This window comes from Mirounga angustirostris, unplaced genomic scaffold, assembly GCF_029215605.1.
Source record: "Mirounga angustirostris isolate CCGP_5_RB_7025 unplaced genomic scaffold, mMirAng1.0.hap1 SCAF_8, whole genome shotgun sequence".
Taxonomy (NCBI): Eukaryota; Metazoa; Chordata; class Mammalia; order Carnivora; family Phocidae; genus Mirounga; species Mirounga angustirostris.
The window spans coordinates 18,468,589-18,494,580 of NW_026991716.1; positions in this window are offsets into that span (position 1 = coordinate 18,468,589).

A 25,992-nucleotide genomic window follows, 5' to 3' on the forward strand; every position below is an offset into this window, starting at 1 on the left:
CAATATAGCAAAGCTGTCAATTCTCCGAAATTGATACACAAGTTGAATACAATTTCCTTCAAAATCCCAGAAAGATTTTGGTATAAATAGAGAAAAGTATGCTGAAATTTATATGAAAAGATAAAGGAATTGAAGAAGGCAAATATTTCTAAAAAAGAAGAAAATATTGGGAGGAATTACTATGATTCTAAGACATTCTATATCTATCTGTTTCTGTGGTATTAACGAGAGGCAGATGCACAAAATAATAGGACAAAATAAACTATCCAGAAATAGACCCACACAAATATGACCAATTGATATTTTAAAAAGAAAAACCAATTTAGTGGTGAAAAGATTGCCCTTTCAACAAAGGGTACTAGAGTAATTGGACATCCATAGGAATAAATTTAAGTCTCAACTAATCTTCATACCTGTTACAAAAAGTGACTCAACGGATCATACTTAAAAGTGGATCATAGTTTTATTTTTAATTTTGTCTAGTTTTATTGAGATATAATTTATATATACAGTGTATAAGCTTAAGGTGAAAATATGATTTGATATATGTATATATTGCAAAATGATTGCCATAATACATTAATGTCCATCCCCTCACACATATTTTTTCTTGTGATGAGAACTTTTAAGATCTACTAGCTTATTAACTTTCAAATATACAACACCTATTGTTAATTATAGTCACCATATTATACATCACATCCCAGAACTTACTTAACTTTAAACTAGAAGTTTTTACCTTCAAACCACTCACCCATTTTCTCCCCCCACACCACATCTTTGGCAACCACCAAAACCATCAATCTGTTTTCTGTTTCTTTAAGTTTAGTTTTTTAGATTTCACATATAAGTGAGACCATACAGTATTTGTCTTTCCCTGTCTGATTTATTTCACTTAGCATAATGCCTTCAAGATCCATCCATGTTCTTGGGAATGGCAAGATTTTCTTCTTTTCTATGGAGATATATGTATATCTATATATCTTTTCTATGGATCTTGATATGTATATATATTGACTTTTTGATAGTAGTCATTATAACAGGTGTGTTATATGTTATTATGTGTCATTATAACAGGTGTGTTATAATGTTATGATTAGTAATTTGAGTGCCTTTCATGTATCTGTTGACCATTTGAATATCTTATGTGGAAAAATGTCTATTCGGGTCCTTTCTCATTTGTTAATTGTATTATTTGGTTTTTAGCTATTGAACTGTATGTGTTCCTTATATAGTTCAGATATTAACCCCTTATTAGATGCATGGTGAAAAGTTTTTTTCCAGTTCTATAGTTTGCCTGCTTATTTTTTGACAATTTATTTTGCTGTGCAGTTTTTAGTTTAATGTATAGTCCCACTTATTTATTTTTTATTTTGTTGCTTGTGCTTTTTGTGTCATATCCAAAAAATCATTGCCAAGACTGATTTCAAGGACCTTTTTCCTTATGTTGTCTTTTAGAATTTTTACAGTTGGAGGATTGAGTCTTTAATCCATTGTGAGTTGATTTTTCCATATCGTGTAAGAAATGGGTCCAACGTTATTCATTTGCATATGGCTGTGGGTTTTCCCAACACTATTTATGAAAGAAACTATACTTTCACCATTGTGTATTCTTGGCTCCTCTATTGTAAATTGATTGCCCATATATTTATAGGTTTATTTCTGGGCTTTCTGTTCTGTTCTATTGATCTGTGTGTCTGGTTTTTATGCCAATACTATAGTTGTATTGATTACCATAGCTTTATGATAGAGTTTGAAAATAGACAGTGTGATGCCAGCTTTCTTCTTTCTCAAGATTGCTTTGACTACTCAGGGTCTTTTGTGGTTCCATATGAATTTTAGGATTGTTTGCTCTATTTTTGTGAAAAATCTCACTTGAATTTTGATAAGGATTGCATTGAATCTATAGTTTTAAGTAGTATGGATATTTTAACAAGATTAATTCTCCTAATCAACAACATAGATATCTTTCTGTACATTTGTGTCTTCTTCAATTTCTTTCATCACTATCTTATAGCTTTCATTGTAAAGAAAAACTAAAGCTATAGATGATGCAATTCTTACCAAAATCACAGCTGGCTTTTTTGCAAAAATTGACAGCTGATGCTAAAATTCATATGGAAATTCAAGGTACCCAAAATAACTAAACAACCTTAAAATAGAAAAAGAAAGTTGGAAAACTCTTATTTCCCAACTTCTTACAAAATCACACTAAAAGCCAGTATAGAAGTAGCTTAAGGATAGACTTATGAGTCAATGGAAGAGAGAATTTGGATCAACTCATTTTTAACAGGGTGTCAGTACAATTCAATGGGAGAAAGAAAGAATAATTTTTTCAACAAATTGCTAAATCTTCCTGACCTCGGATCATGATTTCTTAGATATGACACCAAAAACATAAGACGAAAAAATAGATAAATGGGACCTCATCCAAATTAAAAATGTTTGTTCTTCAAATGGCACCACAAAAATAAAAAGATAACTCACATAATAAGAGGATATATTTGTTAATCATATAAATGGCAAAGCATTTTTGTCAAGAAAATAAATAGCCCTTACAATAAAACAATAAAAAAATAAGCTCATTAAGAAGTGACAAATAATTTGGGTAGATATTTCTAAAGAGAAATTATAGAAATGGCCAAAAAGCACATGAAAAGATGCTCAATATCATAGTCATTAGGGGAACACAAATCAAAATCACAATGAGATATCACTTCACACTCACTACGATGGCTACATTAAAAACTCAGAAAATAATAAGTGTTGAGGTTGTGGAGAAATTGGAACTCTCATACATTATTAACAAAACTCTGAAATGGTGCAGCCACTTCAGAAATTAGGTTGGCAGTCCCTCAATATGGTACATAGAGTTTCCATATAAACTCTAGTTGTATACCCAACAAAATGAAAACATATTTCCACACAAAAACTCATGCATGAATGTTCATAGCAACATCATTCTCAATAGTCAAAGAGTAGAAACAACCTAAACACCAGTCAATTGATGAATGGATGAACAATGTGATTTATCCATAAAATGGAAGGGTATTTAGCAATAAAAAGGGATGAAGTAATGATAAATGCTACAACATGGATGAATCTTGCAAACATTATCCTATTTGAACAGAAGACCGTATATTGAATGTTTCCATGTACATGAATGTCTGGAACAGGTAAATTTATAGACACAGAAATTAGATTAGTGGTTGCCTAGGGTTAAGTGGGAAAGGGAAATAATTACCAATAAATACATTTTTTTTTGAGTGTGATGAAATGGTCTAAAATTAGTTGCACTGATGGTCACACAACTCTGAGTATGTTAAAAACCACATTAAATAGGTGAATTTTATATGATGAGAATTATATCTCAATAAAGCTATAAATTTAAGAAAAAGAAAAAGTATTCTCATTTGTGAGAAATAAAGTACTACTTATAATTACTTGTTTATTTGAACATGTTTAGTTTGGAATACATTCTGTTTGATACTTATATTGGGATTAAAATGTGTTTGGGTAAAATGTCCATAAGTGGACATTTGCATAATGAACCTTATATCTAGTTGGCTCAGCAATTACCTAATAAGTTGCTATTAGTGATAATTTCTAGATAAAAACCAATGTAACCATTGGGGAAAGCTGAGTGAAGGGCACAGGGATCACTCTGTACTATGCTAGCATCCTCCTGTGAATCTGTATGTATTTCAGAATCAAAAATTTTAAAAAGCACAGGGGCAACCTGGGTGACTCAGTTGGTTAAGCATCTGACTCTTGACTTCAGCTCAGGTCCTAACCTCAGGGTTATGAGTTCAAGCTCTGCATTGGACTCCATGCTGGGTATGGAGCCTATTTAAATTAAAAAAAAATTTTTTTTTGAAAAGCACATACAAAGTAAAAATTAATAGAAGTAAAGAACTAAGTGAACAAGTCCACCATTATAGTTGATGTTTTTAACACTTCATCTCAGTAACAGAATAACTAGAGATAAAATCAGTGATAATATAGATTTGAACAAAACTTGAACCACCTTGATTTAATTGGCATTTATAGAACCCCACACCCAACAACGGCAGAATAAAAATTTCAGTTCTACATAGAAAACATTCACCATGACAGACCACATATTGAGCTTTAAATTACATCTTAATAAACTTCAAAATATTGAAAATTTACACAGTATGTTCTCAGATTGAGTTTACTACTATTTTGATATATTTTCCTATACATACACTAGAAAAGTTTTAATCAAAATTAATTGGAAAAGAATATACATAACTTTATGAATTTATACATATACATGCATAAAAATCACTTTATAATTTTACTTCTTTTAAAGATTTTATTTATTTATTTGAGGGAGAGAGAGCAGCAGCAGGGGAAGGGGGAGAGGCAGAGGGAGGGGGAGGAGCAGAGGGAGAGGGAGAAGCAGACTCCCTGCTGAGCACAGAGCCCCACCAGGGCAGGGTTCCACCCCAGAACCCCAGGATCATGACCTGAACCAAAGGCAGACGCTTAACCAACTGAGCCACCCAGGTGCCCCTATAATTTTACTTTTGAAGAGGAAACTAGTTAACAGGTGAGGCATGATAATAGTAGGTATTTTTGCTTCATTTTCTAATATATTTTCATTTTCTGTGGAATATACGTAATAACTATTTCACTAAACTGTAAAAGTATACATATGAAATTTTTGCTTTGCCTTGGTAAAGTCATTGTTGAATTACAAACTCTTAATTATTGACCATCATTGAAATTACTATTATTGCTTTTAAACATTGTAAAAGTTATTTCATTGAAGACATACTCCTAATAGTCATAATCTTTTTTGACCTATATACACTGAGTGTTGGTTTGTAATATACTCTAGCATTTATTTATAATACCCTCAAAATGATAAAGATATCTCATGCTATTTATAAAAGTTTAACTTTTTTAACATCTATTTTGGGAAATTAGGAGTTATTTTGTGAAAAAATAAAATAAATAATTGCATAATAAATCAACATCCAAGTATTCCTTGGGAGATTCCAGAATTCAGAATAGTACAATTAAATAGACGGAGAAGGGGACTAAGCAGAATCTTGTGGCATAAATTTGCAGCCTCTGTCTTGGACATCATGATAATCCATTGCCAAACAGAATTTTCTACACACTAGAGCATGTATTGATGTATCACTTTCTCTCCAGCAAAAATAGTTTAACTTTCTCTCTGGCTGTTGTATATGAAACATGTTTTTAAGTTTTCCTAGACCTCCAACTAGATCCATAACTAACCATCATCAGGATCATTAGTGGATTTTTTTCCTGCCCTAGTTTCCAGGTCCCACTTGTTTCATTATCAAAATTAATCCCAACATTGATTGTGTTTCTAAGATTTATTAATTGTTCTGAAATTGTTCTCTAGTAAGAAGCAATAACCCAACTGTACTATGTAATACTCCATTTCTCAATTTATATTGAGAAAGATATTAACATATATAGCATAGAAAAAGGTTTTTGTTCGAATAAATATATGCATCTTTCTTAGGCACTGCCTTCTCCTTATACGGGATTCTTTAAACCTAAGAAGCAATCCCAACTATCCTGCATTCTGAGGAGAAGCTAGTTGCTGGAGATTACTGAGAAATGTGTTGCTACTTAACATACCTCTTAAACAGTGATTTATCAACACACATAAATTGATTAAAGAACCAAAGTCATCACCCAAACAATGAAAACACTGAAGGTTACCTTTGAGGAAAATATATTTTTTAGGATCTTACCATTCACATTTCTAATATACAGTCTTTAAGCTGTCCATATACTGAATCCACTTTCCATTTCCCTTATATAGGTATAAATACCTGCAATCCTGGCTTTTCTAAAATTGAAGAGATACCTTGAACTTCAATTCAAATAAATGTAAAGGCTTTTCTTCCTTAATGTTTTCTTCCCCCTTCTGAAAGCACTTTTTTTTTTTTTTTTGGCAAACCACCTCTAAAATGAATCAAAAAATCCAGGAATTATAAAATAATTATTTTTTTTATAAATTAGAAATAATTAAAGTTTGTTTTTTGTTTTTGTTTCTTAAACACTCTTGTTTTTGGTTCACTATTTTCTTATATGGAAGCCAAACCAGTGGTTGAAAAATTTACTGATTGTAGAAATGAAACAGGATTTAAAAAATTAAAGCATCTCTCTTTTTTTTTTTTTTCCTTGAACGTCAATTTACCAAAGAACCATAAAAAGATTATGTTTTCTGTTGTGTCACCATCTAACCATGCCTGGAGAAATTTATGGCACCTCTAAATTGTGGTTGCCCTAGGGAACTTACCAAGGAAAATCCAACTACAGCCAGAACTGCAAGAGCCATTCCCAGAACTCACATATGAGAAGGGTCTTCATTAAAGCACAGAGGACACCTCTCTGGGACATCTTTACCTTTCTTCTGGGCACACAATCTTCTTCACTATAGAATTTAAGGTAGTTCAGGAGGGGTAGACCAGATAGTAAATCATAAACTTTTATAATTTATTAAGGGAAAAACTATAGATACAGAATGCTTTTTTTTTTTTTTTTTTTTTAAAGCAAATCCTAAAGAAATCTAACATCAATGACATGGAACCAGTTTTTGAATTGAGCCCTGAGAACTCATTGTGATTTGCATTCACGTAAACACCTACATTTTTTTCGTTAACTGAACTGACTTAACTGCTAATTAAAACTAGTTAGTAAGCACAATGCAAAATTAATTAAACCATTTAGTAGATAGATTCAAATTAGGCAAAGCAATGTATTGGACACTATCAAAGTAAGTACAACTTATACTTGTCATCAGGCAAAATAGTTCTTAGGGTAAGTGCTGTCCTTAGGGAGCAATGTGAAGGCATAAAAATCATCCTGTTGATTATATGATCTTTTATTAAGCAAATGTGCTGGAATTCAGCTTATCTTTAAAATAGAAAAACTAGAGACTCATAGTTGTTTAATAATCACTAAGAAAATTTGTGAAATGGGTACAGTACTTACAGGAAAATTTGTCATTTTTCAGATTTTCTCAAGGCAAAATTTTAAGCCACATAATATGGAACTATTGCTTACCTCACCTAAAAGAAAGAAATCAACCAGACTTTCAATCCTCAATCTCTCAATTCCAGACAGTCTTTTATCTAATAATAGTCTTCTGTTTAAGGTGACTACTTTCTTTGTCAATAAACACATCATTTTGGCACTCTGGACATTTTTTATTTTGTTAACTTGTTTTTCATCTGACCTTGGATTATTTTCTTCTTTAAGTAGCTTCCCGCAAAGCATATGGGACATTAGTCAAGGGGAAAACAAGCACTTTGCCCTTAATGCTCAAAAATACAAAGGGAGAAATTTCACTTATCTTTTTTTTTTCCCTTATGAATGCTGGTGATTATATCTATAGACATTCCTTGAATGTCACACTCTGTCACCTTCTGTCACCTCCCATGTTCAGGGTAATTATACCTCAGTGACTTGGGAAGTCATCTACTGATGTGGGCACTATTTTTGTTGAGGACTGAGATCATCACATATTAGCTGAACTGCTGAACTGACATATATTATGTTACTCTATATTCTCCAAAATACAGCATACACACGTGTAAGCACACACATATATTTTTTTTTCTGTTGTGGGTACCATAACTAACATATTTTATATGACCAAAAATATCTTATGACTATTTTTAAAAAACAACACTAGATAAGATTTACCATAACCAAAACAAAATGACCTTTTATAGATAAATTAATCTGAATTTAGCTTCAACAGTTTCTGTTTTGTACATGTCTGATAGGATTTCCCAGACCCCTCAGAGAAGTTTCTGAGCACATTTCCATAAAACTGGAGTTAGAATGGGCAGATCGTAGAGGAGCCATGGCAAAAGAATCAGACTTGCTGTGATCAACATAATAAATGCTGAAAGAAGGAATTTTGAATCTATAACTAAAATAAGTATATCAAGAACCAACTCATTTCATGTAAATGAAACCTTGTATGTGGTTTCCTTAGCTGGAGAAGAAAATGCTGTTTGACTAGTCACAACTTAACTATTAGCAGATTTCCTCACTATGTAAAATGTTGGCCATGGGGTCTTGTATTCTACATGTGATTCCTTCCAGACCATGAGATGGATGTTGAGCCTTTCAACTACCCAGAGTAAACCCTGGCCCTGAAGTGTATCCCTTATCTTCCGCACTACAGTCAGGTATCTTGGCTTTGCCATACTTGATTTATACCATAAGAATAAGCCCAGAAATATAGATGTATGGTAACCTATAGGAACACATAGTAACTTTTATTCCATGTGTACAATACCTCCTAATTCTGGAATTTTGATTTATACCATAAGAATAAGCCCAGAAATATAGATGTATGGTAACCTATAGGAACACATAGTAACTTTTATTCCATGTGTACAATACCTCCTAATTCTGGAATTTTGATTTATACCATAAGAATAAGCCCAGAAATATAGATGTATGGTAACCTATAGGAACACATAGTAACTTTTATTCCATGTGTACAATACCTCCTAATTCTGGAATTTTGATTGGAGTGGGGTATGGGAAGGGGGGTAAAATATATCAGATTTGAATCTGAGCTACTCAGACATGTATTTCTATTAGATACCTTTAAATATAAATAGAACACATCACTGAGGGCACAAATGCCAGAAGTCTGTAATCTCCTTAAATATGCTTTGAGGGCACCTGGGTAGCTCAGTCAGTTAAGCTTCTACCTGCAGCTCAGGTCATGATCCCAGGGTCCTGGGAAGGAGTCCCAAGTCATTCTCCCTACTCTTCAGGGAGTCTGCTTCTCCCTCTGTCCCTCCCCCCATGCGTTCTCTCAATCTCTCTCTCTCTCTCTCTCTCTCTCAAATAAATAAAATCTCTAAAAAAATATACTTTGAAATTACAACATATGTTAGAAAGGCAAACCTGTTCTTTTTTTCCATCCCAAGAAAGTATTAAGTGTTGATTGAAGTTAAGTTATCCACAATAACCCTAATGAAAACAGACATAAAATAATAATCCTCAGGGAAACTGGGCAATAGACACACTGTGAGTTCTAATTATATATTTAGAGAAGCGTCCTACTGCATCTGTGCTGGGCAATCATCTCAATGGCTCCATTCTATACGTACTCAGTCATTTATCACCCTTTCTTGCCCTTTAGAACTCTTTTTATCCATTCAAGGACCGGGATTCAGAGTCTAGAGACACTGACTACATCCATGAGGCATGTGCCAGACCTCACAGTAAGTGGCTGCAATTGACTTCCTTTATCCCAGACTAGAATTTTTCTCTGTAGGGTGATAGTTTGTTTTCTTTTGCAAGTGGCAGAAAACTAACGCAAACTCTACCTTAAAGGAAAAAAAAAAAAAAAGAAAGAATGCATCGCTTCACTAACTAAAAACTACAGATGCAGCATATCTCCTAGGCCCTGCGGGATCCAGGCTCAAAGAGCATGGTGGGTTGTTTATTTCCTGTCTCACCAGCCCCCTGCCCCCGACCCCTCTCTCTCTTCATCTCCCTTCTTTTCTTACCTCTCTGCAGCTCATTCAGCTTTTCTTTCCTGTGTTTCAATCATGGTCTCTTTCCTGTAGTCCCAAGGCTTACATGCTCCTCAAGGGCCATAATCTCCAAAAGAAGGGAATCTCTCTCTGCTAGCTTCAATGTCAATTCGCTCAAGGATTTTTGATGAAGAATCCTAGGTAATGTGGCCATCTCTGTGGTGAGGACTACAGACTGACACCTGGGTTGACACCCCTGAGCCCCACCTCCCGCCAGTTGAGGAGAGGAAATTTCTCAAGCCAAAGAAAGGTCTGATATCACATGAAGAGGAAGGGATGCCAAGTAACAATAAAACAATAGGTGTTTACTGCAAATGGATTTTGATAGCCAAGGATTGAAAGCATTAAAGAAATGAAGAGTTTGAAACTATTCAATGCAAAGAACATAAAGTAAGAGAAAGATGTATAGTTTTCCTGGGATTTAGAGTCTGGTTTTGATTCTGCTGCTAACTATAGTAACAATATCTTTGCCCTCTCTCGGGCTTCATTTCTTTAGGTAAAAATGGTAACTTTGGTTATATTGATTCTCACTCCATTATGGTAATATCTGATGTGAAACAGAAAGGGTAAGGCCATGCCTTCTACTCTGTTCACACTTCTGTGCTTCTCACCATATTTTAATCGCAAGGGAGGCTCAGCATTAAAAATGCTAAGATATAGTCAAAGCTCACTCTTCAACTCTCTGTCTTTCAAAAGCATTAACAGCCCACATATAATTCTGTTGTACCCATTCTTTGCTAAAGCTTTTTTTTTTTTTTTTTTAAGATTTTTTAAATTTATTTATTTGAGACAGAGAGAATGAGAGACAGAGAGCATGAGAGGGAGGAGGGTCAGAGGGAGAAGCAGACTCCCTGCTGAGCAGGGAGCCCGATGTGGGACTTGATCCAGGGACTCCAGGATCATGACCTGAGCCGAAGGCAGTCGCTTAACCAACTGAGCCACCCAGGCGCCCCATTTGCTAAAGCTTTTTAACTTAGGCTAATAAAACAGACACACTGACACACACAAGGACTCCGTGCTCACATAAACTCACAGCAATGTGTTTAGAAAACTCAGGTGAGGGGCACGTGGTTGGCTCAGTCTGGGCATCGGACTCTTGATTTCAGCTCAGGTCATGATCTCAGGGTCATGGGATGGAGCCCCTTGACAGGTTTGGTGCTCAGTGGGGAGTCTGCTTGAGATTCTTTCTCTCCTTGACCCTCTGCCCCCTCCTCAATAAGTAAATAAATCTTTAAAAAAAAAATAACGTAGGTCTCTTCCTCTCCCACTCCCCCTGCTTGTGTTCCTGCTCTCACTATCTCTCTCTGTCAAATAAATAAAATCTTTAAAAAAAAAAGGGGGGGGCGCCTGGGTGGCTCAGTCGTTAAACGTCTGCCTTCGGCTCAGGTCATGATCCCGGGGTCCCGGGATCGAGTCCCACATCGGGCTCCCTGCTTGGCGGGAAGCCTGCTTCTCCCTCTCCCACTCCCCCTGCTTGTGTTCCTGCTCTCGCTATCTCTCTCTGTCAAATAAATAAAATCTTTAAAAAAAAAAAAATAACGTAGGTGAAAAATTCACAAAGATTGGGTCATTCTTTGCTTTTCAAGCATATTTATTTCAGCCAGTGTTATGGGCTGAATTGTGTCTCCCCCACCGCCCAATTCATATACCTCAGAATGTGAAAGTACTGGGACTTTAAAGAACTAATTAAGGTTAAATGAGGTCATTTAGGGTGGGCCCTAATACAATATGACTGATGTCTTTATAAAAAGGGAAGATGAGGACACAGTAGGGCACAGACACGCAAAGAGGGAAGACCATGTGAGGACACAGGGAGAAGACAGCCATCTATCAACCTAGGACAGAGGCCTCAAAAGAAACCAACACTGACACCTCGATCTGGGACTTTTAGCCTCCAGAACTGCAAGAAAACAAATTTCTATTTTTTAAACCACCCAGTCTGTGGTGATTGTTACGACAGTTCTAGCAAATCAATACAGTTAACAACTCTAACGATGGGAAATTGTTTTCAAACTTAGAAAAATTGCTTGTAATGTATGTCATAGGTCTCATTTTTGGTAAAATTTGGATAAGTACCCTGTTAATTCTATTACAAAACAGGAAAGTGCTCCAAGTCATATAAGGGGATTATATATATGAAACGATGACTACAAACTACCATGTTTCAAGCAACATAGAGTAAACTTATGTCAATATGATTTGTAGAAAACTAGTTTCTCATTAATGATATGTTATAATTATAGTTATATTTGTACCTAGAGAATGAAATCCTTTCTACTCTAACTGGATGATATATCCAAAGAAGGCTTCGGGGCTGCATCAATTCTTTGGATGGATTTCAGTAAATGTTGCAAAAAGACACAAGTCCCACAAGCTTAAAATCTTACTTTGCATTGTCTAGAGGATGAAGATGAAAATCGTATTTTAATTTGAGTAATGATTTCCTTTTATCTCTTTCCTTTTCCCTGTCTGTAGTTCTCTGCTCTATTTACATGTAAAATGACATGCCAGGTAATTTTACAATTGCATATATTTTACTATTCCCTACTTCCTTCTAAAAGAATTTGATCTTCAGGGCGCCTGCGTGGCTCAGTCGGTTGAGCATCCAACTCTTGGTTTCAGCTCAGGTCATGATCTCAAGGTCCTGGGATCGAGCCCCACATCCTGGTCCACGCTCCTCTGTGTGGAGTCTGCTTGAGACTTTCTCTCCTTCTCTGCCTTTCCCCTGCTCCCTCCCTCCCCACCCACTCTCTAAAATAAATAAATAAATGTTTAAAAAATAAAAGAATTTGATCTTCTTACTTCTTAGAGGAATGTGTTTCTAGCATAAATTCACCATGGTGATTCTGGAAAATTAATATAGCACTACTACCCAGTTATGTTGTTGTTGTTTGTCTACAACGAACAGAGAGAAAACAGAGCAATATGGAATTGGAATATATATGTTTCTATTCTGGATGATGACTGTGTATTTTTTTCCACACCAATGACACATAGATGGATACAGAAACAGTCAGTAAACATTAGCCATAGTTTATTCCAGACCAAGAAGGGAGTGCTTATGGAGTTATTTTGGAAGGTTACATTTTTAAAGACAGTTTTTTAAAATAATCATTCAATTAAGTTTATATAAGTGTATTTCCATCAGGAAAGTTTGAATCATGTATAATAAGATTAACAATGCTAAGACATATGCTAAAAATGAGCATTGGTCATATAGATTATTGACTTTGAACTGGTAAGTCACTGGATGAAATTTCAAAGGAGGTGAAAAATAGGATTTTAAGCTGCTCTGACTACAGGATACCTACATGACTGAATGGCAGTTTAAAAGTCCAACCAAAAGCTATATTTACCTTCTATATGTTCAAAGCAGATATTTCATTTGGCTTGGTTTCCTTTTATTGGTTTGGTTATATTTTGTGAACAAAATTGACTGGTAAGTAGGTATAGTTTTATTTAAACAGTCTGCCCATTCTTACCTCCTAATTTCGGGACTTCCAGCCATCAGGAGCCAACATTCAAATGTCTGTTTGGGGGGATGAGTGGCACCTTCTTGCCCCAGAAGTTTATATAGCTTCTTTTACAACCACAGCTGTAAAGGTGGGAGGACGGGGGAATCAACCAGCCTGGCTCCCCTCCAGGAGCTCTGTGCAGGCCATACTTTTCAGAGATGATGCCAAATTGTCCCCTGCCATGTTCCCTGTCCTGCACGTAAAATAGGAACCTACTGAATGTACAACTTAAGGGATTCCCGGAAGGCCTTTATACCGCCAAATATCTCTCCCTCATTGACTCAAACCTATGGTTTCATCCACTTTCTGAAATCCTTCATGAATTGGTTACCAAACATGGGATTTAGTCTGAGTTGTGGAATGAAGGACACGGCCTAAGAACCTCAATTCCTGGTACTAGGAAAGGAAAAGAAAAGTCTGAAAACCTAAGCTTCATCTCTGGACTTCAGAATACACTGGCAACAGGGCGCCTGGGTGGCTCAGTTGGTTAAGCGACTGCCTTCGGCTCAGGTCATGATCCCGGGGTCCTGGGATCGAGTCCCGCATCGGGCTCCCTGCTCTGCGGGGAGCCTGCTTCTCCCTCTCCCACTCCCCCTGCTTGTGTTCCCTCTCTCGCTGTGTCTCTCTCTGTCAAATAAATAAATAAAATCTTAAAAAAAAAAAAAAAAGAATACACTGGCAACAATAATCTAATTGAATTTCTAAGTTTGGAAGTTGTAGGGGAGGAAAAATTATTTTTCCTCTACCTTCCTGGGTTCTTAGCTGAGATCCCTATACTAAAAGACAGATTATCTGTATAATATGTATATATGTATTAACATATGTACCTCATGCATACATGGGGGATATCCAGGGAGAAATGGGTTACTCAAAAAGGTGGCTTTAGAATTCAAGATTAAACACAATCCTACTAGGGAAAAGGGAGAGAAGGTGCAGGCCCCTTAGGGGAGAAGGAATGATTTTTAGGAAAGATGAGTGGGGTCTTAGAAGAATAGGTGGGAAGTATGATAGTTTGTAACAAATATTTCTGGGTGTGGTATGGACTTCTCGTCTCCTCTCTTGTGACCAGAGTCAATCTTTCTTGGTTGATGGAACTCCCAGGGAGGGCTCTTAGGACAATTGAGTTCCATTTGGAGGGTCTGTCTTTAGGCAGATATGGGGAGTTCAGAGAAATTCTCTCCCTGTGTTTGCTATGTTTCAAGTGCCTACAGCTCAAATTGTACCTAAGTGGCATATTTCGAGGTGGCACATTCTGCTGTTCTTCAGGGGCCACATGAGTAAGGGAGGATCTCAGAGTTCCTTTTTATCGATATATTCATTTGTTTTATTTTCTTAATTTTGATTCCTCTTTTCATCAGTTGGAATATGGGTATTCAGATAATCCTTTCTGAACAAAGGCTCCCTTATCTTTGTATAGTGTTGGTGATTTTTGAACAATATTTGCAGCGACTCTAGTAAATAGATATAACAGTTATTGTACAGATCCATAGTGACAGATCTGAAATCTTAAAGTCCAAAAATCTCTGGAAATCCAAAGTATTGTTGTTACTCATTTAGTGGGAACACTTGACCTAAACTAACATGAAACCATTCATGTTCCTTTTTTATCCCACTGGATAAAAACAGGTATATGTTTCACTGCAGAATTACTAATGTGTGTGTGATTTAGAAAACATTTGTATTATTTATTAGTTCAGCATTTTGTTCAAGCACAACAGCTATTATTTATTTTATTTTATTTTATTTTATTTTATTTTATTTTATTTTATTTTATTTTATTTTATTTTATTTTATTTTATTTTTTTAGAAAGAGAGAGCATGCATGTAAGTAGGGTTAAGGAGAGGGACAGGAGGGAGAGGAAGAGAGAATCTTAAGCATGACCCTGATCAGAATCATGACCTCAGCTGAAATCAAGAGTTGGCTGCTTAACCAACTGAGCCATCCAGGTGTCCTGGCACAACAGCTATTTTAATATGTAAATACATACACACACACACATTAAGAAGTCCTATTTAACAAGTAAGTCATCTTTTCAGTTCTGGCAATTTAATGTGTTTTATCGTAGGGTGTGGCCCCAGACTCTAAGCCTTAGAAACATGGGCCCTGTAGTGATCCAGGATCATCCTGGCAAATACATCCAAGGTCACCCATGTCTGGACTGCAAGGACATAGCTTCATAGTAGATTGCCTGCTCCTATTCCTGTCTCCTGTGCATAAGGGTATATCCTCACAAGCATATCTTTTATATTCTTTTAAAACCAAATAAATCTTGGGACGCCTGGGTGGCTCAGTTGTTAAGAGTCTGCCTTCGGCTCAGGTCATGATCCCAGGGTCCTGGGATCAAGTCCCACATCAGGCTCCTTACTCAGTGAGGAGCCTGCTTCTCCCTCTCCCTCTGCTGCTCCCCCTGCTTGTGCTCTCTCTGACAAATAAATAAATAAAAATCTTAAAAAAACAAACAAACAAAAAAACCTAATAAGTCTCCTCACTGTCCTGCTCTCAGCTGTGCACTAACAATGAATCCAAAGGTCCTATCTGTGGACCGAAGGGCCCCTCAATGAGTGGCCCTGGTTCCTCTTCTCTATCACGAAAGCTCATGGCTCATGGTGCTCCAGTCTTCCCTGTCCTCTGGCTGTTCCTCACCCCATCTCAGGCATATCTTTCTCCCAGGGCACCCGCACTTGCTGATGTCTCTGCATGGGAAGTTCTTCCCCTGAGTATTAAGATTGCTTTCTTACTCCCTTCACTGGATGGCTGCTGAAATTCCTTCTCCTCTCTAAGTCCTCTGATCTGTCTGATTAACCTTGCTTACTGCCCCTCGAAGCCTCCATCCCCTGCATCCTGCTTTTTCTCTCCTTATCTATCACTTGTCTCTAGCTGCCACTTTATATATGTGTATGGAACAGGAGTTTTTGTTTTTGTTTTTAGTGTTTCACTCCTTTAACCAAGATATTAACTTCATGAGAGCAGGAAATATCTCTTATCCCACTCTGTATCTTCAGAATCTATAATTGTGGCCTGGAAAATAGTAGGTATTAAATAAATTAATCTAATTGGTAGTAGTTATTTTTTTTTAATTTTATACTTATTTCTTTGTATTTCTATATTTATTGTTTTATTTATCAACACTACTTATTGGTTTACTTGTACAGTAGAGTACAGAGTTTTTCCCATCCAAATTAATTCCCTCCTCAAACTCTATTCAGTTCTATGACATTATCAAAACTGTCACCAAATCTAGAAAAATCAAAATTAAACAATACTACATTGTATTATTTTAACATAGAGACAGTGTTTTGGAAAGGATCTAAAGAGCCAAAGCAACCGCAAAATCTGTCAGTCAAAGGTATTTTCTGCAAAGAAAGCCACCAGGGTTAGCTTTATTCTTTGAGATTATGTTAAGTTTTTTATTGTTATTATTATTACTCTTAAAAAGTCTAACACCATGCAATTACTGTTTCTTAAAAATTTTAACTAGCTAGATTTTATTATACGTCTACAAATCTATAATAAAATGCTATCTTCCTTACAAGTGGCTTTTGCCAATGGCTATCATCTTATCTGATTACTGAGGTACACGGAGATCTAAAAGCCCAAACTTCAATGCACTCTATCTTACAGAAGCTTCTGTCTTACACCCCTTGATAAAATCCCAGGCAACACAAACAACAGAGCAATAGCAGGTGCTGCACCTAAGAAAAAGGATAAATACTTTGAAATAGATAAAGCTTCTAGCTAAGCCGTTTAAAACATGTGTTTTTTTTTTTCCATTACAGAATAAGCCAGATGGGGAAACAAGGCTGGAGAAATAAATAAATTCCAGGTGACAGTTGAAGACACAGGTGACTCACCTTTTTCACAAACTGTGTAAACGCACTGTTGTAAGTCAGGGTTTAGCATGCGTGTGCATGTCAATAAAAATATCAAGTGTAGTTTATTTGCTCTTTTGTTCCGAGAGCTCTTTGCCAAGTAGAAGAAGGTGGGGAGTTTTTTATGATTCCCTCAAAAAAGGCATTAAAACTGGAAGCAAAACACACAGAAGACAGGACTTGGCTGGGAGTCTACACAGACCAGAAAAAAGGTAGAATTAAACTGCTACTTTGCTAGTGAAATTAATCACTGCCAAATGTCTACAGCGTTATTTCAGAGATATGATTCTTTGCATCAGTTCTCCACTGAATTTCCCAACATGGGTAAAACCTTTGTCAATCTTCATCCTGAGTTCTAAGTTGGGTCCTAAAGCAACTGCACAGGGGATTATAAAGGAAGACACTTAACTATAGAGAAAGCCCAGAGGCTTAGGCCTTGAGGCTATAAGACAAAACAAAACAAAACAGAGCAAACATATAAATAAACCAGAGGAATTCCCCAAATAGTTCAGTTCTTTGCTTCAGTGATAGAACCAGTGATATAACCTGCACATGGAGCATGTTGTGCCCATGAATTAGATCTAATAAGATCAGAGGAGTATATATAAGGAAGAAAGAAGAATCTGGGGAAAAGCTTAAAGGGATTTACCATAGGGTCATTCACATGCCTTAAGAGCTTTACAGATATCTCCTGTGTTCTAGCAGTTGCATCTGGGATATTTTATCCTCATTTAGTTCACTGTGGACTAGAAAGGAGGTTATCAAAGACAAGAATGTTATAAAAGTTCTTCAGGATTTCCTCTATGTCTCAGAGAGCATGGCAGTATTGCTATTAAAAAAAAAAAAAATCAAAAGAAAGTAGCCCTACAGTTCTGGGGGGAGAAAGACACAATGCCTTATTTTTGCTTTTTCCAAATTCTGAAGATCCCAGCAAAATATCGTATTTAAAGATGAACCAAGTTTTAATGCAACAATATCTGGAAACAAATAATAAAAATACAATTAAAAGTCATATGGCTAAGTAGGTTACGTTGAGCAATCTCTATTATTGACCACTCACAGAAATTGTGATTAACTTGTCAGTCTATTAAACACAGTATGGAATGAAAAGAAAACTTTTCAAATGTCATTCAGACTATCCATTAAGGAGCTCAAACTTGGTTAGAAAGATAACATTTACTTTCATTTATAAAACAATTAAGAAAGAATTCATGTTTGGTTTACATAAGTAATGTTGAATTGTGCATTTTTAAAGAGGGATTTTAGAAGTAAAGAAAGAAGAGATTGCTACTTTTCCAAAATCTAAACCTCTCCTTGTTTTCCAAATAGAGCCTCTTGTTTCATATTTCTGTTTATTTGGCCTTTGTGTTGTGTAAATTTCGAAAATGTCCCCTGATTGCTCAAGCCCTTTATTGAAACCTTATCCCTATCTCAAAAGGCACCTTTTCTTAAAGTCTAAGTTTCCCCAACTAAATGCAACCATGTTACCATTTTGTACTCTCTGCACCATATGTAGAGGTGAAACATTTTTCCCACTCTACTTTTTTTTTTTTTAAGATTTTATTTATTTATTTGACAGAGACGGAGACAGCGAGAGCAGGAACACAAGCAGGGGGAGTGGGAGAGGGAGAAGCAGGCTTCCCGCTAAGCAAGGAGCCTGATGTGGGGGCTCGATCCCAGGACTCTGGGATCATGACCTAAGCCTAAGGCAGCCGCTTAACGACTGAGCCACCCAGGCGCCCCCCACTCTATTTTGAATAATCATTTCTACCACAGAGGAGGCTCACCTTGAGAGCTTAGTAGCTCATCCCATCCCAGTACTGTACTATATCTGACTAGTAAGTGACTAGCAACAACTTAAGTTAGTGCAAGCATCTTTAAATGACAACAGGCTTTGATGTCTCTTTAAAAGTCACATTTGTTGAATTAAAGCACTCTTAAAGAATTAAATACTTAAGAGCAGATGATTAAATACTAGTAGAATTAAATTGTGAAGAGCCATAGGTTCAAAGAAAAGGGGTAATTGACTAGACTATGCACTATATATTTAAGCATGCACCCACTTCAACTTTTGCTGGAACCAGAGTAACGCATCTGTTTTTAACTATTTTTCATTATATTTTCATTATATTAAAAGCATTTTTTGGAGGGGTGGATTTGTATCTTTTTCATTGAAGTATAATTAACGTACAATGTTATGTTAGTTTCAGGTGTACAACATATTGATTTAGCAATTCTATACATTACTCAATGCTCACCACAGTAAGTATAGTCACCATTCAATGTTATTACAATATTATTGACTATATTACCTATGCCATACTTCTCCGTGAAGTATTTATTTTATAATTGGAAGTTTGTACCTCTTAATCTCCTTTATCTATTTCATTTCTCCCCCACTCACCCCCCATCTGGGAACATTGGTTTGTTCTCTGTAGAGTTTGGGCGAGTTTGGGGTTTTTTGTTTGTTTGTTTGTTCATTTGTTTTGTTTTTTAGATTCCTCATATAAGTGAAATCATACGGTATTTGTCTTTCTCTGTCTGATTTATTTCACTCAGCGTAATACCATCTAGGTCTATCCATGTTGTCACAATGGCAAGATTATTTTATTTTATTATTTTATTTTATTATTTTCAATATAGCCAACATGCAGTGTTATATTAATTTCAGGTATATAATTATTTCAACAATTCCATACATCACCCAGTGCTCATCATGACAAGTGCACTCCTTAATCCCCATCACCTATTTCACCCATCTCCCCTACCCACCTCTCCTCTGACAACCATCTGTTTGTTCTCTGTCGCTAAGCATCTGTCTCTTGGTTTGTCTCTCTCTCGCTCTTTCTTTTATCCCTTTGTTCATTTTTTTTTTTTTCAAGATCTCATTCTTTTTTATGGCTGAGTCATATTCTATTGCATGTATATACTCCATCTTTTTTATCCATTCACCCATCGATGGACACTTGGGTTGTTTCCATATCTTGGCTATGGTAAATAATGTTGCAATAAACATAGAACTACATATATCTTTTTGAATTAGAGTTTTCATTTTCTTTGAGTAAATACCCACTGGTGGAATTACTGGGTCATATGGGAATTCTATTTTAAATTTTTTGAGGAAGCTCCATACTGTTTTCTACAGTGGCTGCACCAATTTACATTCCCACCCATAGTGTATGAGAGTTCCTTTCTCTCCACATCTTCACTAACACTTGTTATTTCTTGTCTTTTTGATTCTAGCCATTTTGATTGGTAATAAGTTAATATCCCATTGTGGTTTTGATCTGTATTTCCCTGAATATTAGTGATTGATAGTACGTATTGTTGGTGAAACTGTGAGAAAATAAATGCATTTATAGGGGCACCTGAGTGGCTCAGTCGTTAGGCGTCTGCCTTCAGCTCAGGTCATGATCTCAGGGTCCTGGGATTGAGCCCCGCATTGGGCTCCCTGCTCCGCGGGAAGCCTGCTTCTCCCTCTCCCCCTCCCCCTGCTTGTGTTCCCTCCCTCGCTGTGTCTCTCTCTGTCAAATAAATAAATAAAATCTTTAAAAAAATAAAATAAAAATAAATAAACAAATAAATGCATTTATATCTTTGTTGTGCATAACATTTTGGAGTACAGCATTTTGGAGAGAAATTTTGCATTCCTTATTAAAGTTAAAATATGTGTTTACCCTTAAGGTATTTCCATTTCTTGACATTTGTCTTATAAGAATATTAGCATATTGCACAGATATTTGCAAATATGTCCTTTGTGCAGTGCTTGTGATAATAAAAATCAGAAATGACCTAAACACTAATACACAGGTTTAAATAAATGATGGTGTATCTGCAGTATGGAATATTATGTAGCACTGAAAGGTAACATCAAACTCTGTTTGAGCTTCAAAATAGCCCTAAGAAATTTAGTGAAAATTAAACAAAAGAAAACAAACGCCAGCATGTATAGACCTTATATATGTAAAATAACAACAGTAAAATTATATATATGTAAATGCATTATAAAGATTGTGATCCCCACTAAATTATTACATCTGGGGAAGAAGAGGAGCATAGCAAGATCATTTCACATGATACGTACTTATTGGATTTCTTAAAATGTCAATGCTTTAAATTATTACATGTATCACATAGAAATACTACCATGAAAATAATCAGTAGTACAAAATGTAGGGGCGTCTGGCTGACTTGGTCAGTAGAGCATGCAATGCTTAATCTTGAGGTTGTAAGTTCAAGCCCCATATTGGGTGTAGAGATTCCTTAAAAATTAAGAATCTTAATAAAATAGTACAAAAGGTAGTTACATGGAAATGAAATGTATCCTTCTTCCATTCCTTCAGATTTTTAATTAAATTCCTTCTAGGAGCACTTGTAAATATAAAAATAAAATGATTATTGTTGATAATTTCTCATTGAGAAGAACAATGTTGAAATGATTTTGAGACCTACATTTCCAACCAGGCTAAATAAACATAACAAATCTTTCCCTGACTTAAACAAATAGAAAATCAAGAAATGTATGAAGCGACTATTTTCAAATATTGGACAGCAGGTGGTGCAGGATGGTCATCCCTGAGACAAGGGAAAAAAAAAAAAAAAAGCCAGAACGGCGAGACCTATGATTTCTCAAGTTTACTGCCTTGGTACAGGTTACAGGCTGTGATACAAGAAGGGGAGACAGAAACAGAGGCTCAAGGCTTACTGAGTTGAAGGAAGACAGATCATAATTTGGGGGAGCCAAGGTGGCTAAAGTTTGTGATAAAGTACTAAATGGGAGGATGCTGCACACAGAGAGCTCTGAAGATCCCTCTCACAGGGATTCTCTCATGTCTTTGATTGACAGAATATGTATGAGAAGAAACTACCCAAGGATAGGGGAAGGATCACCAGAAATCACTAGGCTGAAAAATTTCTGGAACTCATAGAAGAATGGGAATAATTGTTGTTCCAGAATGGCAAGACAGTTAAATATAAGGGACATCAAATTTAGCTAAATTAAAACCAAAACAAAAACACTGTTTTTCCGAAGTCTATACCTAGAGAAAGTAACCTTCAAAAATAAAGATGAAATAAATTATTAACAGACATAAAAAGCTAAGAAAATTAATCAGTAGCAGACATATGGTACAATAAATATTAAAAAAAAATTCTTCCAAGAGAAGGAAAATAATCCAGATGGAAATTTGAATCTAAAAAAAAAAAAAAAAGGAATACAGAATGTAAAAAAAAAACAGTAAATATTTGAATAAATATAAAAAATATATATTTCTCAATGTTTACTGTCTTTAAAAGATAACTGATTACTTAAGCAAAAACAGAATATGTATTAAGTATTATAACATGTAGAATTAAAGTGCATGACAATAATAGGATGAAGAACAAGAGTGGGAAGGAGTAGTGCTGTTTATGTACTTGCACTATATATGAAGTGATATAATATTATTTGAAGACAAACTGTGAAGAGTTAAAAATGCATGTTGAAATCTTAGAACAATCACACAGACATAAGAGGTACTGGTATTTATCCAATAACAGAGATAAAATGAATCATTAAATAATAATTATTTGAAAATAAGGTAGTAAAAAACTAAGCAAGAAACAAAGAACAGATAGATACAAAAAATAGCAAATGTTAGATTTAAATCCAATCATACTGATTGTTGAATTAAATATAAATGGCCTAAACATCCCTTTTAAAAGGCAAAGATTGTCAAAATGGACAAAAATGCGAAGCCCAATGCTAAGAAAGCTACTTAACTAAAATTAATACATTTACAAAATAAATATAAATACACACATTGATTTTAAAAAGTATGGAAAAATAAATAAAAATAATGGAAAAATGTATATATATACTATACTATATATATATTATACATCTAGGCATATATATATATATAGAGAGAGAGAGAGAGAGAGAGAGAGAGAGACTATATTGAGATCCAACAAAGTATTTTTATTCTATTCTAGGAAAATAATTTTTTTTTTTTTTTTTTTTTTTAGAGTGAGCAAGAACACAAGTGGGGAGGGGCAAAGGGAGAGGGTGAAAGAGAATCTTAAGTAGGCTCCACTCTCAGTACAGAGCCCAACAGAGGACTTGGATCTTGCCACCCCGAGATCATGAACTGAGCCAAAATCAAGAGTTGGACTCTCAACTGACTGAGCCACCCAGGTGCCCCTTTCTCATGTTTTTTAAGTAGATTTGCCTGGCATTTTCCCTTCTTCAGTGGAAACGTTCCACTTGAGATTCCACAAATTTGGATGTATTCTTCCAGGCCTAAATCACTCTCTAGCTATAATTTAGGCATTCAGATTCTAGGGGGATACTTTTCACTTGACACATTAGGGCACCACTGTTGGTTCATTGTACTACACTAGCAACCTGAAATTGGGTCTTACTACTAGGAAACGGATGAAGTCACTAGGGGAAATTTGGCCCTGATTTCTATCTGCATAACACTTGGTCACAGGAATATGCATATGTATACACATTATTATCTATATATCAATAGACTGTTACTTCAAGGTCATTGTCTAGGATAGCCATGTGGAGACACAAGCAGTTTTGAAAAATTATGTTTAAGAGATTGTAAAATTGTTCAAACAAAGCCCTTCAAAAAAAAAAGGTAAAGTTTAAATCTTTCTTTTAACTTCCAAAAAAACAAAAGATGAAATGGGAAAAAACAGAATTCAAAACCCCATCCTGCAGAGAGACAGATGCAGAAATAATGTTATCATCTCAAGTACTGGGCGGTTTTTAGCCAACAACAGAAGCATCAGTATGGGATCTTGCAGAACAGGCACACATGTCATCACTGTTAAGTAAAGTAATTACAGATTTGGCACCAGTAAAGGCTTTTTATTTGCCAAAATGTGGTGGTTTAAGTAGCAAATGATTACCACCACTTTTAGCAGGTCTGATCATCCATCAGTTATTAATTCCCTTGGCATGCCATTGCATAACATGGCTGTTTCTCAGCAAATGAGACAGCGTGGCTCTAGTTAAATGAAACTCACTTCCGCAGTCTGATCATTCTTCAAAATTGCAATTTGACTGTGAGATACAATGAGTTATACAGTTATTTTGGTGACTGTCATACTCAAATACGTTTCTACTGAGAATGTTTCTGTCTTTGGTAATTTGAAAGGTTGAAATTTTCAGAAGTCGTGTTATAGATATAAAGAAAATAATTACCCATGACATTATAATTTTTTCATTGTTGGTGTCTACCCTGTTATGTTTCCAGTGCTCATATACATAGAAATTTCTTGCATCATTCAGAATCTTTCATTTTGAATGTATGATACTAGTTAAATTCTTAAAATACAGTCACTGAGGTTTTGTCTTAGATGACATGCTTTTGGCCTATCTTTGATTAAAATCATTGTCTAAATTATATGGTACATTAATTTGTTTATTTGCTTTTTTTGTTTGTTTGCTTGCTTCTTTATTTCTTTGTGTCTTCCACTGGAGTAGAATCTCCATGAAAACAAGGACCTGTCTGTTCATCAGTATATCACCAGCCCTGAAAATAGCACCTGTAACTTTCAAAAACGATTTGTCAGATGAATAAATACAGCTTTCCAGATGCTTCCAGGAAACATATAATGGCTGATGATTTTATTATTCTCTTTTCTGAACACAAAGAAAAGCACTGTATATAGCTATCCCTGAATAATAAAAAGATGTTTTTTCTCTTTTATGATGATAAATAAATAAATATGCCAATAAAAAGCATATTGTTTATTTCTTTTAATTTGTTTTTGCTGACTCCATGACTAACTTAGGCAGCTGATATGAAGTCCTTGAGATTTAAAGCCTCAAGTTCGTAGAGAAATCATATATTCTCTATATTAGAGAAATCTATACTGCTGAATGGTTTTCACAAGTGAAACAAATTTCTACTAATGTACTTAATGATATATGTTCTATAAAGAGACCTCATCTTATTACTTGGTAATAAATCAGAAGCCACAAATTGTCTTTTTAAAGGTCATGATATATACGGTCAAAATACTGCTTAGTGAGGTTTCTCCGTGTCAAAGAAAATGAATCCAAAAATATTTTCCCAGTTTTCTTATATGGAAATACCAAAGCATTAAAAAACATACATAGGTGACTCAGTTGGTTAGGTGTCTGCCTTCGGCTCAGGTCATCATCTCAGGGTCCTAGGATGGAACCCCACGTCAGGCTCCCTGCTCAGCGGGGAGTCTGCTTCTCCCTATCCCTCTGCCCCTCCTCTAACTCATGTTCTTTCTCTGTCTCTCAAATAAATTAAAAAAAAAAAAAAAAAACTTAAAAAAAATAAAAAATTTAAAAACACACACATAATTAGCAACAAGTTGCAGAAATGAACAGAAACAGGAATCCCCAAATTATCATAGAGAAGATGCTCAGGTTGACATTGTAGCCTCCATGTGTATGAGGTCATGGTACACAACATTCTGCACATGCTTAATCCTAGCTTTCAAGCAAGAGTCATGACAAGCAGTCAAGAAACAGATGTGTGCACAATCTTCCAGTGCAAGCTTGTCAGTTTGGATGTAAATAATTTTATGATGCAAAAATCTAATCTGCTCACTGACTGCTTGTATCTACGAAATAAACAGTTTTCCAACTAACCTAAACAAATGTGTTTCCACCCAAGAGCTTTCCTTAAGATTTCATTTAAAATTTATAAGAGCTTGGGCACCTGGGTGGCTCAGTTGGTTAAGCGACTGCCTTCGGCTCAGGTCATGATCCTGGAGTCCTGGGATCGAGTCCCATGTCGGGCTCCCTGCTCAGCAGGGAGTCTGCTTCTCCCCCTGACCCTCCCCACTCTCATGCTCTCTCTATCTCATTCTCTCTCTCAAATAAATAAATAAAATCTTTAAAAAAAAATTTATAAGAGCTTAAGGTCTGGGAGTGCAGAAAATGCAAGGGTAGTTGGTTCCTTGCGTATTTCTGTAAAGGACTGAGTCCTTTTCTGAGCAGATGCAAAATGCCATGCTGATTTCTTTTCACTGCTTTTTCCACTTTT